Source organism: Camarhynchus parvulus, chromosome 18, assembly GCF_901933205.1.
Source record: "Camarhynchus parvulus chromosome 18, STF_HiC, whole genome shotgun sequence".
NCBI lineage: Eukaryota > Metazoa > Chordata > Aves > Passeriformes > Thraupidae > Camarhynchus > Camarhynchus parvulus.
Window position 1 is genome coordinate 1,284,875 of NC_044588.1, and position 14,780 is coordinate 1,299,654.

The 14,780-nt window shown below is 38.0% G+C and overlaps 1 protein-coding gene across 1 annotated transcript in view; it reads left to right on the forward strand.

Annotated features, from left to right (window-relative positions):
• Positions 1 to 12,431: 12,431 nt before the first annotated feature.
• Positions 12,432 to 14,780, forward strand: part of ANKFN1 (ankyrin repeat and fibronectin type III domain containing 1) — a 103,621-nt gene continuing 101,272 nt past the window's right edge. The window contains exon 1 of the mRNA XM_030962189.1: positions 12,432 to 12,488. The gene's annotated coding sequence lies outside the window, so the exon portion shown is untranslated. The remainder of the gene's footprint in view (positions 12,489 to 14,780) is intronic.

Here is a 14,780-nt window from a genome sequence, read left to right on the forward strand (position 1 = left end):
TTACTCAACATATTCTCATTTTGGATGAAAGATGTGATTATGGAAGCACATAATAAGCATTCTCTCCTACACTCACAAAGAGTTTGTTTTCAAATCATTCTCTGTTATACATGCTCAGATTCTGTGGCATTATATCAGCCCATGCACGTGCTTCAGCCAGGTTCCAGAATGGATCCTTAAAGATGCAGTGAGTAATGAGTAAATGAGTAAACAAACAGAATTCCTACCTGTCCTACAAGTAGCACTGTTCTCATGACAACTGCTGTGCAGTGAAGCTGGATGTGTTTCAGATGCCATGCCTTCCACCCCTCCTCAGAGCACAGAAAGGGGGTGAAGAGGACAGTTTGTTTGTCAGGTGGAACTTGTGTCTCATGTTCTATGGAAGAATGAGCAGAGAAAACCTCATGGCAGCAGTAGGTGAGGATGTTTGGCCAACCTCCCACCCAAGTGAAATAACTAAATTAAACCTTGGCTATATTGAGTCCCCACTCCATAAAAAGGGACTTGGTGGTACAACAAGATGAATCTAAATCAAAACATGGCAAAGATAAGAACATATCTTACAAATCTCTGAGCCATGGTAAAACCCAGAGGCATTTTTTTCTTAGCCTAAGGGAGGACTTAAAAAGTTTATTGCATTTGAAAATTTTTAAGCACTTTTGCGACCATGAGTAAAACTCTCTATCAGTTGTCATTGTTTCTTTGTGTCCTTTATTAAGGGCAAGTAAAATAAAAGCACAGAATCAAGCTCAGCAATCCAGAGCACTGATTCATGTCCTTTATATGTAAAAAATTATGCCTTCAGAAGTTCAAATTTATATTTCCTGAAAGCATAAGTGACTATTCTGCTTCTATCCATATCCTCGTATTTTTCAGTGGCTATAAAATGTGGTTATAAAATCTACAGTTTGTCTTCTGCAGTGGTTTCATTGTCCATATATAGATATCAAGACAGCTACAGACTACTTAATGACAGCTACAGACTACTTTTGGTCCAATGAATGTGTCAGTAAAGGAAACCAAGCATTTCTCTTTATAAAATGGTTTTCAGCATCCTTGAGGACCCATTAAGTGATCTCTTTAGAAGTCATATTCACTGAGCTAATTAACATGATCAGAATGTGCATTCCTTCCTTATGATTAACTTCATAGCACCGAAAGGAAATCTCTAAGTAAAAGTCTTACAGTGACACTAAATACATAGATCCTTATATTCTGTATTGGAATGCATGACACACTGGCTACAGTTTGAATAACTGTTTAAAGTATTTTGAAAGCAGCAAGGACATAATTCAACTTAAGCTCTCACTTTCCCTCAACAGAAATACACAGGGCATTAAACAGCTTGGGCAAACAGTCTGGAAAGTTACATTGCGGTTCATCTTGTTACACTTGGTGCTTTATATGTAATGGTGGTTTTTACTCTGAGTTCCACTCAGTAAACCTGGGACTTCAGCTTTTTTATGGAGACATTAAAGTTTGCAATGCCTAATCTTTATTGTGATAATTTGCTCACCATGAAGCAAAGATAAAAGATATGTAGGGGATAAGGATTGCTTTCATCACTCTTAAAAGTTTGGTATCTCAAAGATTGAGAATATTAAAATATTAACCACAGGAAAAAATGTTACTGATGTCTTTTTAAAATTTTAAAAACTGAAATATGAGTGACATGATTTATTCCTGAGGCACTTGCATTGAAGTTTATTGGCACAGTGACATTTTTATAGCATCCACATGAATACTGTTCTATAGTATTGTCCTGTAGGGTTTAAAATCTGTAGTGACACTCATGTATGCTGTTTCCCATGAACTAGTGTAATCTTGGTTTAGTTCACTGAACTATACTTGAATTATTGGAAGACAATAGCCTTTAGTGATACAATTTGATTGTAATAGGATGGAAAGCTAAATGTTGTATTCCACAGAGTCTGTGACTGGAACAGATGAGTGGGATGGAGTTATTTAATACTGCCCACACAATTTGGGCAATGAGTTTTTCAGAGAATTGCACACCTTAAATATTCTATTTTCCTCTGTGTCTGATGTGGTGCACTGACAGCCTGCCCTTCTTACTTTGCTTGAGCAGATGTCTTGTTCCAGCTGTGATGAGATACATCAGTGTAGCTCCCACTAATACTCACTGATTTCTATCTTATTGCTGGTTTACGTCAGTCTGTCAGTCTGCCTCCATTTGGAGATCTCTCCATGTTTGGAGAGCTGGCTGTTGAACCATTTCTAGTTGAAGCCATACTAATATATTTATTTAGATTAAACTTTTTACTGGAGTGAGAATGAATGGAATTTGGTAATTGAAAGAGCTTTAAAGGTCTCATCCCTGGGAAATAAGTTTTGAAACAAAAATGTGCAGATTAATGCAATTAATTGTGCCTTATATAAAGATTAACTTTCTAAAACTAGAAGAAGATGCAGGTCAAGTAACAGACTAATGATGTTCATTTGCAAATAATACTAATTATGAACTATTTTAAAGGACTAACCTGCATTGTTTTCAGTAAGGAATCATTTATATATTTTGCATTATGACACCATAGTAATAAAAATAAGGTTTTAATGCAAATACAGATGCCCATTCAGACTCCTGGTTATTGGGTGTGTTCTGCCTGTGGTCATGAACATCTCTTTAAAGGACTAATATATTTGATTAATGACCACGATTTAGTTATTAAGGCTGACAATTAAAAAAAAAAAGGCCAACCACTAGATCAGTACACCAAGGGTGAGTTTGCTATTAAATTAAATCTGGGATCAGAAGAACTGTCCTGATTGTTTTCAGCACTTAAGTCATTCAATTTCTTATTTAGAATGTTTCAGTCTCTGTGAATTTTATCAGAGAATGCTGCTTTATGGGACACTGTAGTTACAAATTACTGCCTCTAAAGTTTGTCCTACAGAGCTTGAGAAGGGGAGAATTCAGCTATATGCTCCATCTTTACTACCGCATTCCTTGGAATGTTCCATATGTTTACCTTTATCTGACTTCAGATTTTGTGCCTTTGTGGTTGCTGGCAAGAGCAGTTGAATTCTTTCATGCCTGTTGCTTTAATAAGAAATGTGAAGCCACATACACAGTAACACGAGAACACAACAGCATGAAGCAGAAATAATCCCTGATGAGATGCATATCTTGAGTAGGGATTAGGAATGCTTTGCACCCAATTCTTTATTTGGACTGTTACTCTGAAAAATTCCAAAAGGGGGCAATCTTACCCTCTCCTGGAAGTCTATAAATATAATTCAACTGAGAAAATACAGCACACTACTTTCTAAGTTTTCATTTACCTTAGAGAGCTGAAGGTTAGTGTGATGGTAAAAAACATTGAAGGGTTTGGTTTTCTTTTGGAAAAGCAAATTTTAAAAGTGACACTGGATTTTCAAACTTCATTAACTGCAAGATTATGGGTACATGTGGTCACTTTCAAATTGTGATGGTTAAAATTATCTAATGCCCTCACTTAGAATGAAAAATCATGTTGTTGAGAGGGAGATACATTAAAAAGTAATATATTTAAATTCCTTATGAACATAAGGCAAACATGCTTATGCTGGAGATTGAGAGGAAAACAGAATCTCAAATTCATCCTTCTTTACCAGATGATTGGCGCTAACAAACTTGAGACAAAATCTCTATACTAGCTTGGAGGAATGAAAATTTTGTTTTATAATTTCTTATCTTTCTGTAGTGAAGTAGAAGAAATAACTTGTAGCCACGTGCTTGCCATTAATTTGTAGTAACTTTTTTACTTCACAGAGTATTTTCTGTAAGAAGAATGCCTATTTTCTTTCTACGTGCTGCCTCAGCAATGTGTTCTTGACCCATCTTTTGTAATTTGATTGCAAAAATAACTTAATTTTACAAATAGAAAATATTTCATATATATTATATATCTGGATCTACTATCCCCCAAAATAGTTTAAACAGATATTAGAAAGCCAACACCAAGCCAATATCCTTCGGCTGAACCAAATGGATGTTGAGAAGGAAGGCTGCAGGAAGCTGGTGAGGAGCATTCTTGCTGGTGACTGTGTGGCACAGGATGCTGCATTGCCAGGCCCGTGGCTTTCCCCAGGCAGTGTGAGTATCCTGCCATGCTCTGAGACTGAATGTCTGCTGCATGTTCAGAGCTCTGGTACCTCACTGAGAGCTCCCTGCCTCAGAAATCCAGGAGTTCCTTCAGGCCTCTGAAGAGCCTGGCGTGCTGCAGGGACAGACCTGGCCCTGGGGAGCGTGAATTGTTATGGGGCAGGTGAGAGCTGTGTGGGGGAAGGAAATGGACCCATCCAGCTCAGAGGAATAGCTGAGCTTGGCTTTGTGTTACATTTAGAGAACACTTCTGATGCTTTAAAGATACTCAACATTTTGAGAGACTTCTGAATGCCGACCTTTTATGAAGTGTCCAATAAGTTCTCTTTTTTACCTGCGGTTCATCCCCATGACACTGGGGCTGGGTATCCAGCCATGATACAGCCAAATCCTATCATGAGTCATTACCACGTGGAGCCTGGCTAAAACTGATAGATTACCTGTAGTTAAATAAAATTCAGTTTGTGATGTTTGGAATCTTGGGCTCCAGTCCATACAGTATGAATAAAGAGGCAGAGACTGTCAATCTGTGTCTGCTGCAGTGGCTCTGACCTCTGATTCACAGCCAAGAGGGAGCTGGTACAGCCACAGCTCCATAAAGCATTATGGTTACATATGTTTTCATAAGATGTATTTGAAGCTAAAAAAACTATAGCACCACTTTATTTTTATTGTGTTAAGCAGTATACATAATTCTTTTTTTTTTTTTTTTTTGCCTTGCTTCACATTCATATGGTGTAGACTGTTTTAAACTCAGCCACATTTTTCTCCCCTCTAGAGAAGATGATCATACCAATTGCCTCACTATCTGTTTACATTCTGGAAAGAGTCATTTGGGATTTTCTCTTTCTGAGATAAACGTTTGCTTATGGATTTTTTTTTATTGTCACATCCATGGCATTTTTAAAGTAAATATGAGTACAAGGTTTATATTATTTTAAATGTATATTGTATTTGTCTTCCCAACACTGTGGTTTTTAGTTCTGTGAATAACGTAGTATGGAGCCAGCCTATTAAACAGCCTGTTTTTGTAAGGAAACTGTTAGTCCACCTACAATATTCTATTGCTTACTGTGTTCTTCCAATATGCTTAGCATTCCACAACCTAAATGATCATTTGTTGAACAAATTCATGCTTTTATTAGTCAAAATACAGAGAAAACAGAGCCCCCCTGTTTCAAGATATTTGCTAATGCACGGTTAATTATCACATATAGCTTACTATAATTCATTTTACAGGGAGACCTCCTGCAGGTAACATACTAGCAGTTTATGAAGCAAAATAACCTCACTATAGATTAGAACTGTTTCACTACTGGTCAGACAGTTGCTGCTTCTAGGCCTTCTCACTTCACATTGCTAATTTGAACAAGGCTTTATTTTTATATTTGTCAGCAGCAAGACTGTAGCATGGTTGTTAAACCTCTCCCAGGCCTAATTAGAGTAGCAATGCTGGCATTCATAATGAATCTCGTGTCCTGGGTTGGAGGAGGTAGCCATGGTGCTACAGTAGCTTCCTGGCAGACAGTTGCTGGCAGGTTTAAGGTAGCTTGTGGCTTGCAATATTAAGTGACTGTTGAAATTCATTGACTCCACTGCGGCTTATGTGTCTAGATGACAACAAGTTTACACGGTTCTTTTATAGTTACAGCAAATGGGTCCATTTAAATATTTATTAGGTGATTATGGTGATGTGAAATGGAAAAAAATTGCAAAGTACAGTATTGCATGTATAACTGTTTTAACTGTTTGTACAAAATAAGCCTGTGGTATCATTTGAAATTACAGCATCTTTTTTTCCTCATAAATATTTATAGCATATCAGTAGCTAGGAATGCTAATTTATTTGCATTTTGTTTCTTATTTAATTTGACAGCCTTTTGGGTAGCCATTAAAGGCACTCACTCTGATTTGAATGAAGGATATTTCAATCAGCAGTTGAGTGGCATTTTGATTGGAGTGGATGAAGTTCAATTTTAGGAGTTCTTTTTGCTTTATGAGACACAGAAAGGAGTATTACCTGTGTGTGCTCGATGACAGGAGCACCCTCAGAAGGCCTGCTTCTCTGAAACTCTTACTTCTGAGCAATTTGTCATAGCTGCTGCATTAAATGTAGTCAGTTTGGTTTATTTTGCTCTTTTTTCTGGCTTAATAAAGGTGAAAGTAACACAAGGGCCAGGTATAGATTTCTGCAAAAAATTGAGCAAAAGTCGTTGTAAAATATGAATATGGCTTGGATGATAGAACAAGCTATTTCAGGTCTATAGATAAAAGGATTAAAAGCAGACAGGAGAAGAAATCAGATTCTTTGACAGCTTTGTAGCTACTGTTTATTTTTTCACAGCAACAGAAGAAATGGAAGTGAGTCAATCTCACTCAAGGGCATGAGAGAACATGATGATATCTAGAGGTGTCAGAGCAAATATATACATTGGAAATGCCTTCAGTGATAGCACAGAAAATAGTTACAGTGAAGAGAAATCAAGCATAGTACAGTAAATTTAATGTGAATGTATGTGTGTGTCTACCTCTGTGTAAACTTACACATAGTATGAGAGACTTGCTCTTTGTAAAGAGAATAATTATGCTTCAGCAGCTTCTCTTGCAGTGCTATCATTGAACTTCACTCTTGTTTAGATATTTAAATTTGCTGCAAGTGGGTGGCAGAACTTTCTGAATCTGTATTTTCTAAAGAACAGAAATAAACAGCAGAGATAAATCTGAAGTCAGCTCTTGTCAGAGGAGGTGGAAAATGTGCATCATTGTCAAGTAGAGGCAGGGAACACCAGCTGGAGTTCTTTGACTGTTTTGAGATATCGAGCAACATGTATCCACAGGTCTGACTTTTGCTTTGCTAATTCTGTGCACATACTCTTTTTGATAGTTTCACATCAATTTCAGCAGGCTTGGAATACTTTCTATTTTCTTCTGCTGAAAAATTAATTGATTATTTGGGCCAATTTTGCCAATTTCACTTGAGGAAAGTGGTTACACAGCCTGGAAATATTGACAGCCACTTGAAATGGAAATGAAGAATTTTCATATGTTTGAAAATGAGGTGGATTACTCTTCCAAACAGAAGAAGAAATTCTGAAAAGCAAAATGGAAACATGGAGTTGAATTAACTCTGCCCCATGAAGCTACTGGAGCACCCAGAAGCTTCCTTAAGACAGGTTGTGCTATGTCTAGGATTGGGATATAGTCTCCTTATAAAGCTCAAGCTTGCATGACGCTTTGTTACTGCATTAATGCTTGTTTCATTACCAGTAAGAAAAAGCAAGGTAGAAATCCTATAGGCATATGTTTAATGCTGGGTTTAGCTCAAATTTGATGCCCATATTCAAAACTGAGAGAGCTAGTGACCAAAGGATACTGTTACAGTACCAGTATCAACAATTGAGTATTACAGCTCAGTTGACAATGGTTGTTCGGTTTCTTTTTTGCTATGAAAACTCAAAAGACAGGGGATGAATTATTGTATGATTATTTATGATTATAAAGGTATTTATTCTCAGGCTGAAGAATTCTGTGCTTATCTTTGCACTAGTTTTGGGTGAAGTCCTATGGTGCCCAAGATGGAAAGTTAAACGCACAGCTCAGAGTGAACATTCATTGATGTGAAACGAGGACAGTGGAAAGGTGTCCTTGTGTGTCCACAACAGCCCTGGTCCTTAGGGCTGTCTATCCAATTATTTTCACAAGGACTAAATTAATTTAAAAGAGGATGAAGTGGCAGAGGGGGAAAGAACATTCCTTAGCTTTTTGAATCTGGAACTTCTGTCCTATGCTTTGCTCAGATTTTCCAGTGAGATCACTTCCTGAATGGGGTGTAATATGAATTAGTGTTCTGAGAGGCAGGTTCAAAAGCTGAGCACATGGAATTGGCCCAGCTTTGTTGTATCCCATCAGTGACAAAGCTGAATTTTGTTCAAATTTTCCAAAAGCTCAGAATTGTCACTCATGCAGCTTAAATGAGATGAACTAAATTATATATATTGCATACACTTTTTTGTGTCAAAGAATCTGTGAAATCAAATGTTTCAAGTGTGCATTGCATTCAATATAGAGTTGACTGTTCATCCTGTGCTGTATTCTTCCCTACTTCAGTTTTCTGCCACAAGTTTGTGCCATCTGTACTCAATATACTGTTAAATACTTTACTTTCCTACAGTTTAGTAGTTGAACCTACTGTATTTTATACATTTCTTAGAACTGTTACAGGTTTATTGTTATATTCCATATTTATGAATTTCAATAACACTTCAAGGTGGGGATGTACTGGTTTCCCTACTGAACTAATATAGAAAGTAAGATGGAAATCTTGTTCAAGACATAGTTATTTAAATCTGTCTCTGAGTACAAAGTGGTGCTTTCACAACTGAGTCCCTCGCCTGCTGACATTCCTTCTTGTGATCCATTTAGATGAGATAAAGAGGGGTGGGGAGATGGCAAAAAATCACAGAGTTGTGAGACAGCAGCACTCACTGCAGATGGCAAAATAAAGTATATTTTTACAGTATCAGGAGAAATTATTTTAGACAATCAGTAGTACAGTAAACTACATTCTGTCTCTGTGCATGACACCAGGAAATAAAAATCTGTTTTTCAGTTGAATGAAATATACGAGGTCCAAGCATCAAGATCTTAGCACTAGGACAAACTGGAAACTTTCCAGTGGAACATTTTTCTCTCAGCTAATGCCGGTTCACCAAAACATAACACGTTGCATGAAAATGTCTATTCCAATGAAATTTTTGATGGAAATGTTCTTGGTTTGCTGCCAGCTCACCCGCTTTTCCCAGCTCTCAGCTCCCCGGCATCTCACGTGGAACAGTGCCAGAAAGTCAAGTTTCTTCACGTTCCTGGCCTGTTTGGCAGACTGCCATGAGGGATGGGAGTCTGGGCTCTCGAAAGTGGACAAGAAATCTTATACATGCACATACAACTATACACATACTCTCACAGGTCATTTAAATCCATGTCAGTTCATTCAAAGTAAAGGGCTTTTTTTATATAGAGGGTCTTTTAAATATGACCCTCCCATGGAAAATTTCTCATGTTGGAATTTTAATTCTAACTTGCGACTGAAAAAAAAAATTGGGGAATATGAAAAATTCTCCTTATAGGGTGAATACTGGTTCCTGTGCAACTGCATGTTGCACTATTGTCACTGAGGCTATCAACAGCTCCATCTGCCTTCTCTCTTTCACTGCATAACAAGAGGTATATTTGTAACAGGTACTGTGCTTAGACACTTAACCTTAACAAAACAAGATAATATTTTTAGAGCTTTGTAAATATTTGTTTTAAAAAATTCCTTGTAAGCCATTTTATAGAAGGCAGACAATCTTTTCTTGCTCACTAAGTGGACGGAGGGGATAGGGTTTTAATGTTTTTGCCTGAATGATAAACAGAAAACAGGCACGTATACTAAAATTCTGACTGAGAGGGCCCTGAAGGAGGAGCACTGTAATGTACTTTTCCATAGCCTCACTTCATGCACTGCAAATTGCTTATTATATGTAAGTAGATAAATATGCTTCAATCACACTGTGTAGGTAATTTCTGACTGCAGGGATGTGTTCATATTTGGGACACAAAGCATTTGATTCAAGTAGCCACTAATGAATTCCTTTTCTGACTATTCTTAATACTTTGGATTAGCATAACAAAGCTGGGCTCTTTAGGACACTAGTACTTACTGCAGTTTATTTTTTAGTTGAGAAGGTGGGATTTATTGTAATGGATACAGTTCAAGATTTCACTAAGAAGGGTTCCTGAGTAGAGTTTCACTTGTAAATTCGCATTGTTATCATCAAATCTGAGCCTCACTGCCAGTCTGACAAAAATGGATTGCTTTTGTAATGATGGGAAAATAGTAAATGTCCAGTATAGAATGCTAAAATCTCTATTAAACAGAGAAAATACCTCTCTTTGTTAAAATAAGGGGGGAAATATTGGCATTTTGTTTTATTCTGTTTTCTGGGGGCTAACATTGTGTAGTAATGCAGGAGGTTACATTGGTGCTGTCCCTGACTCTTTCACAAATGTGATCTGAATTTGCTCCCCATGTCTTTTTATCATGAAGTAGCAAAATGGGAATGATCAGCAGAATGTTCTTGTATTAATGATAGAATTATATGCCCAAACCCTTGTAAAAGGCTTAGATAAAGTGCACTGTTAGACTTACTATGCATTGATATATGGCATTGAAGAATTTTATTATGGTAGGAATTAACTTTGAATCTCTAAACATGCATGGGTTTGCTTTTGCCATTGTAATTACACTGAAGAAGGTTCCATGGGTTGCAATTAGCAGAAGAAAGTGGGTAAAGAATTGGCAGAAACTTCAGTTCAGTCATAAAATCCCTTGTCTCCCTTGCTGAGGCTGCAGAGAATCCCAAGATCTTTTATTTGCATTTGCCTTGACATCAGTCTATCCATGAGCAGGAGAAAATGGGATGAGTGTATTTGTGTGTACACATACACAGCAGGATTGAGCAATTCCAATTAATCCTCTGAAAGAAAAATAATACATAAAATCACAAACTTTTAAATTGGTTTCCAATTAAATGTTCCTTGATAAAAATGATGCAATGGAAACTCATTAACAGTTGCTTTCTAGTGTCCCTAAACTGAAGTCTGGGTTGCACTCTCTAATCTCCTAATCTTTTGAAAGGAAGAGCAGAAAGGCCTCTCTACAAAGCAATTCTGACTGCTTTATTTGACTCACTGGGGTGAGAGGAAGATGGGAGGGTGTTGCAACTCATATGCTGCAAATACAATTCAACGTGTGCAATGAAGTGACAACTGAATTCTTCATGTCAAAGAGTCAGTGCTGGACTGGGGTATGTGAGCAAAGACATCTTATTACTCTCATCTGACTAGTGTTCTCTAAGAGCATCTCTGGTGTTCTCTAAGATTATACTCTAATCTGGCTGGGGGGAAAAAAGCTCAGCTCCCTGGAAAGCAGAACACTGGCACTGATTTTCCCCAGCAGCTACCTTGCATTAAGTGAAGCTCAGCTCTTTACCGCAAGACTGAACTCACCCCCTCCACTGTTGCAGGCACTCACAGCTGCTCTCTGGTGGAAAAAGAAAATTCTGCTTTCCATACAGAAGCCCATCATCTAAGATTTTGAACTAAGATTTTGTAACTCATTTCTCTGACTGTTCTCTGGATATGTTAAGAACCTTAAAGAAGTTTATGCTTGAAAATTTGTATCAGGATCTAAGTCTTTGACCATTTCTACCCCATAATACTACAGTATTAAAACAGGTAAATTCACAGAAAACAAATTGCACTGAAAGTATTTTGGGGTGCTGGCTTTGTCATCAGCCGAGAGAGAGCTGTGCAATGCATGTTGTGCCGTATATTGTCAGAAAGAGGCTGACATTTTGCAACCAAAATGTTTAGACTCGGGGGATTTGTGTTCCCATGTACCAACCTTCCTGACAATTTCTATCAGCTTGTCATGTTTTAGGGCCTCAGACTCAGTGAAATCACATTTGTACCGAAGTACACAACCTACTGTATGCCTTAATAGCACAGAGGGTAAGATAAGAAGCAGGGGTTCCTAACTCCATGTGCTGAAGTGGACTGAGCCCAGTGGGCCTGTATAGAAGGCTGATTCTCAAATATTTGGGGGTTCAGAAATATGGCCAGTGCTGGGTCTGGGGACAGAGAGGTACCAGGGCAGAGCAGCTACAGAAATCAGAGTTAAGGATTTGGGCTTGGATTTTTATAGGAGCCCATGTAAGTAAAGGCACCTCTCTTCTATAGCCCATCATAAATACCTGTTAAATGCTTATATTTGTTACTGCTGATCTCTCTCCATTTGTTGTAGTAAACTGGACCTGATTTCTTGATCCATCTCTCTGTAATCAGCTATCCTCATCCACAAAAGCTGCTTACAATAACTAAATTAAACTGTGTGCAGCAGTGTATTGTCCCATCAGATGGCACAGAGGAGTTCTACAGTCTGCTTGGAGTCACCCAGATCAACTATGAATAGATGCTTTTAATGTAAGAATTCCTAGGTGGTTCCATTTCTCTAAGGTTGCAAGACATTCTGGACTTTTTATTTTCTCTCTGAAATTGTTGTGCTGTTTTCAGTACTTAAGAGACAGACTCCAAATGAAGCAGCCATTCCTAACCTATGCAGACAAAGGGAGTGGTTCCCTTAGCAACAGGAACCATGTGGAGGTTCTCAGAGAGCTCTCTTTTCCCCCTACTCGTGTTTTCTTTTAACTCAACATTTTGCACAGCATCTTGGAGACTCCGACAGCTGGGCTGGAGGCAAGCAGCTCTTCCGGCTCTGGCTAACCCGTGCTCGAGGGGCAATTGTTCTACACTCATCAGACAGAAAAAATGATAATCATGGGTAAGTGAACTGGCAGACAATCAGAGTTCACGCTGAGGAGGGGGAAAGTTTACTGGCTGGCAACCAGAAGTGTCCAGCACTTCCCAGTAGGCATGTATGCTTGAAGCAGGGGCACTAGTGTGATGCTTGCTTGTTTTTCTGGTGGGATTCCATGTCTGCATTTAACATTTCAGGGGTTAGAAACATTAGTACAACTGGGTTCTATCCTTAGCATGCTACTGACTTCCTTTACAGTTCTGAACATCTCATCTCACCTCTCTGTTTTCCTTCCTCATCCATTAAAAAGAGATTATATGCCATGAGGATCTCAAAAGGAGTGTAAAGTACTGGATTATATAGCTTGTCAAAATTGTATTTGATTTTGAAGTTGATGATAAGGTGTGCAGAACCTGAGATTAAGTATTGATCTTTTATTGTGAATTCAGCTGAATTAACTTTCCTGTAGATAGATCTAGTTGCTTTTCTTCCTGGTACAGAAGAGATGTGTGCATGTAGTGCTTTTACATATATGTGCCTAGGTAAAAGAATTTGTGTATGCTGGTGTATAAGTAACAGAAATAGAGATGTCTATTTCCCTCAAAATAGCTACAGCGTGCATAAAGTAGTAGCTGTGATTCAGTGAAATCCAGCACACTATAAAATAATGAAATTTAAGCTTTGTATGTATTGAAGTTAACTGCGTCCCTAAAGTGTTCTGCATTACCAGCGCTCTAGCCAATCTCAGTTGGAAAAGCCTAATGCATAAACTCCCTAAGTTTGTATTCATTTTACCTAAAAAGAGACATCTGAATGATTCCAATATTAAGCCAGTTTATTTTGTGGGGGACTTGCATAAGGGATGAATTTGTCTCTGTTTTTCCTAATTGGATGTAGAAAGTTCCTCTGGTCACAATTTTTCATCACATTTGAATTAAAATTCAAGCATCCAAGTTCATATTTCGACAAATTGTGCAGCATACTGATCATCTGGGTGCAGGCTCCCTTTGATTCCACACTCACAGAGTCTCAGTGTCGCAGTGAATGCATTCCCACTACAGCGACTTAGTTCTTGTATTTCAGATGTGATTTGATTACTGCAGGCAAAAGCAGTCGCTGTCCCTGTATGCGCAGAGCAGCTGCAGAAGTGTCACGCACCAGCTCCCCACAGTCCTGTCAACAAGGAACTGTCATTGCTCTTCCTATTCCTTGCCCAGCACAAACCTACAGATCCCCTGCTCTGTGCTGGTACAGCAGCCAGCACCTCTGAGTTCTTCCTGGGGAACACAAGTGACAACAGTCACAACACTCCTATGTGCCTGGGAACTGATGATTTGTCTCTCAGCTCCAATTTAAATGAAGAAAAATTGCCATGTTTGCACCTTTATGAATAATATTAGGTTATGTGTCTGAATAAAGAGGAAAGCAATAATGAGTCAGTGAAATTAATTGTTCCCTTTTGCTGTCTAGGGTTATATTTCTATCCTTTTATACCCTACTTCAAACAATATTACTGCTTGAATCAGTGATACTAGCTAAGGTACAGGATTAAAATACTGTATGTTTAGTGTGAAGTGTTTGAGTTCCTAATAACAATTTGGCTTGTATGTTTTGCAATATGTGAAGAAAATCCTGGGTTTAGGGTGTGGGGGTCTTTTTAGCAAAAATTTTAAGTCATTGCATATTGATCTTCTTAATTACTTTCCCCATCCCCATTTGATATCTAGTTCTGCAGTTTTTCCTTGTTCAGTGTTTTCATTTAGAATATATTTTCAATTTTCATTCAGAATTTATTTTCAATTTTCATTCAGATGAACGAAAATGTCAGTCCTTTTGCCAGGCCTGCGGTTACAGATTATGTACGAATAAGCCACTGAGAGCACTTTTAGTAACTTCACATTTACTAAGTTTGTCCTCTTATTAGCAATTGTTATACTGTAGCTTTTATCCCAGCATTTGAAGTGCACTGGATAAAAGAAGCCTACCCGGAAATCAGAAGACAAGGAAGTAACACCAAGGGATCACTTTATCCAGAAACTAAGTAAATAAGAATTCTAATGATCTACAGAAGTGTTATATGTCTTAGAAAATGAAGCAAAGATAAAGCAGAACAGATTTATAACAAGACCTATTTCAGCTGATGCTTTACATATAGGACTAAGCTGAAACAGGAGAAAAAGTGGATGTTAGTCTTAAAGACGTGTATGGTGAGTGACCTATAGGAAGAGGTATGAGAAACTGATTTATGTGGCTGGCAGCCAAGGAGTTGGCAAAGTTTCATGGTTTTAGCAAGAAGAATAATCTCACACAGATCAA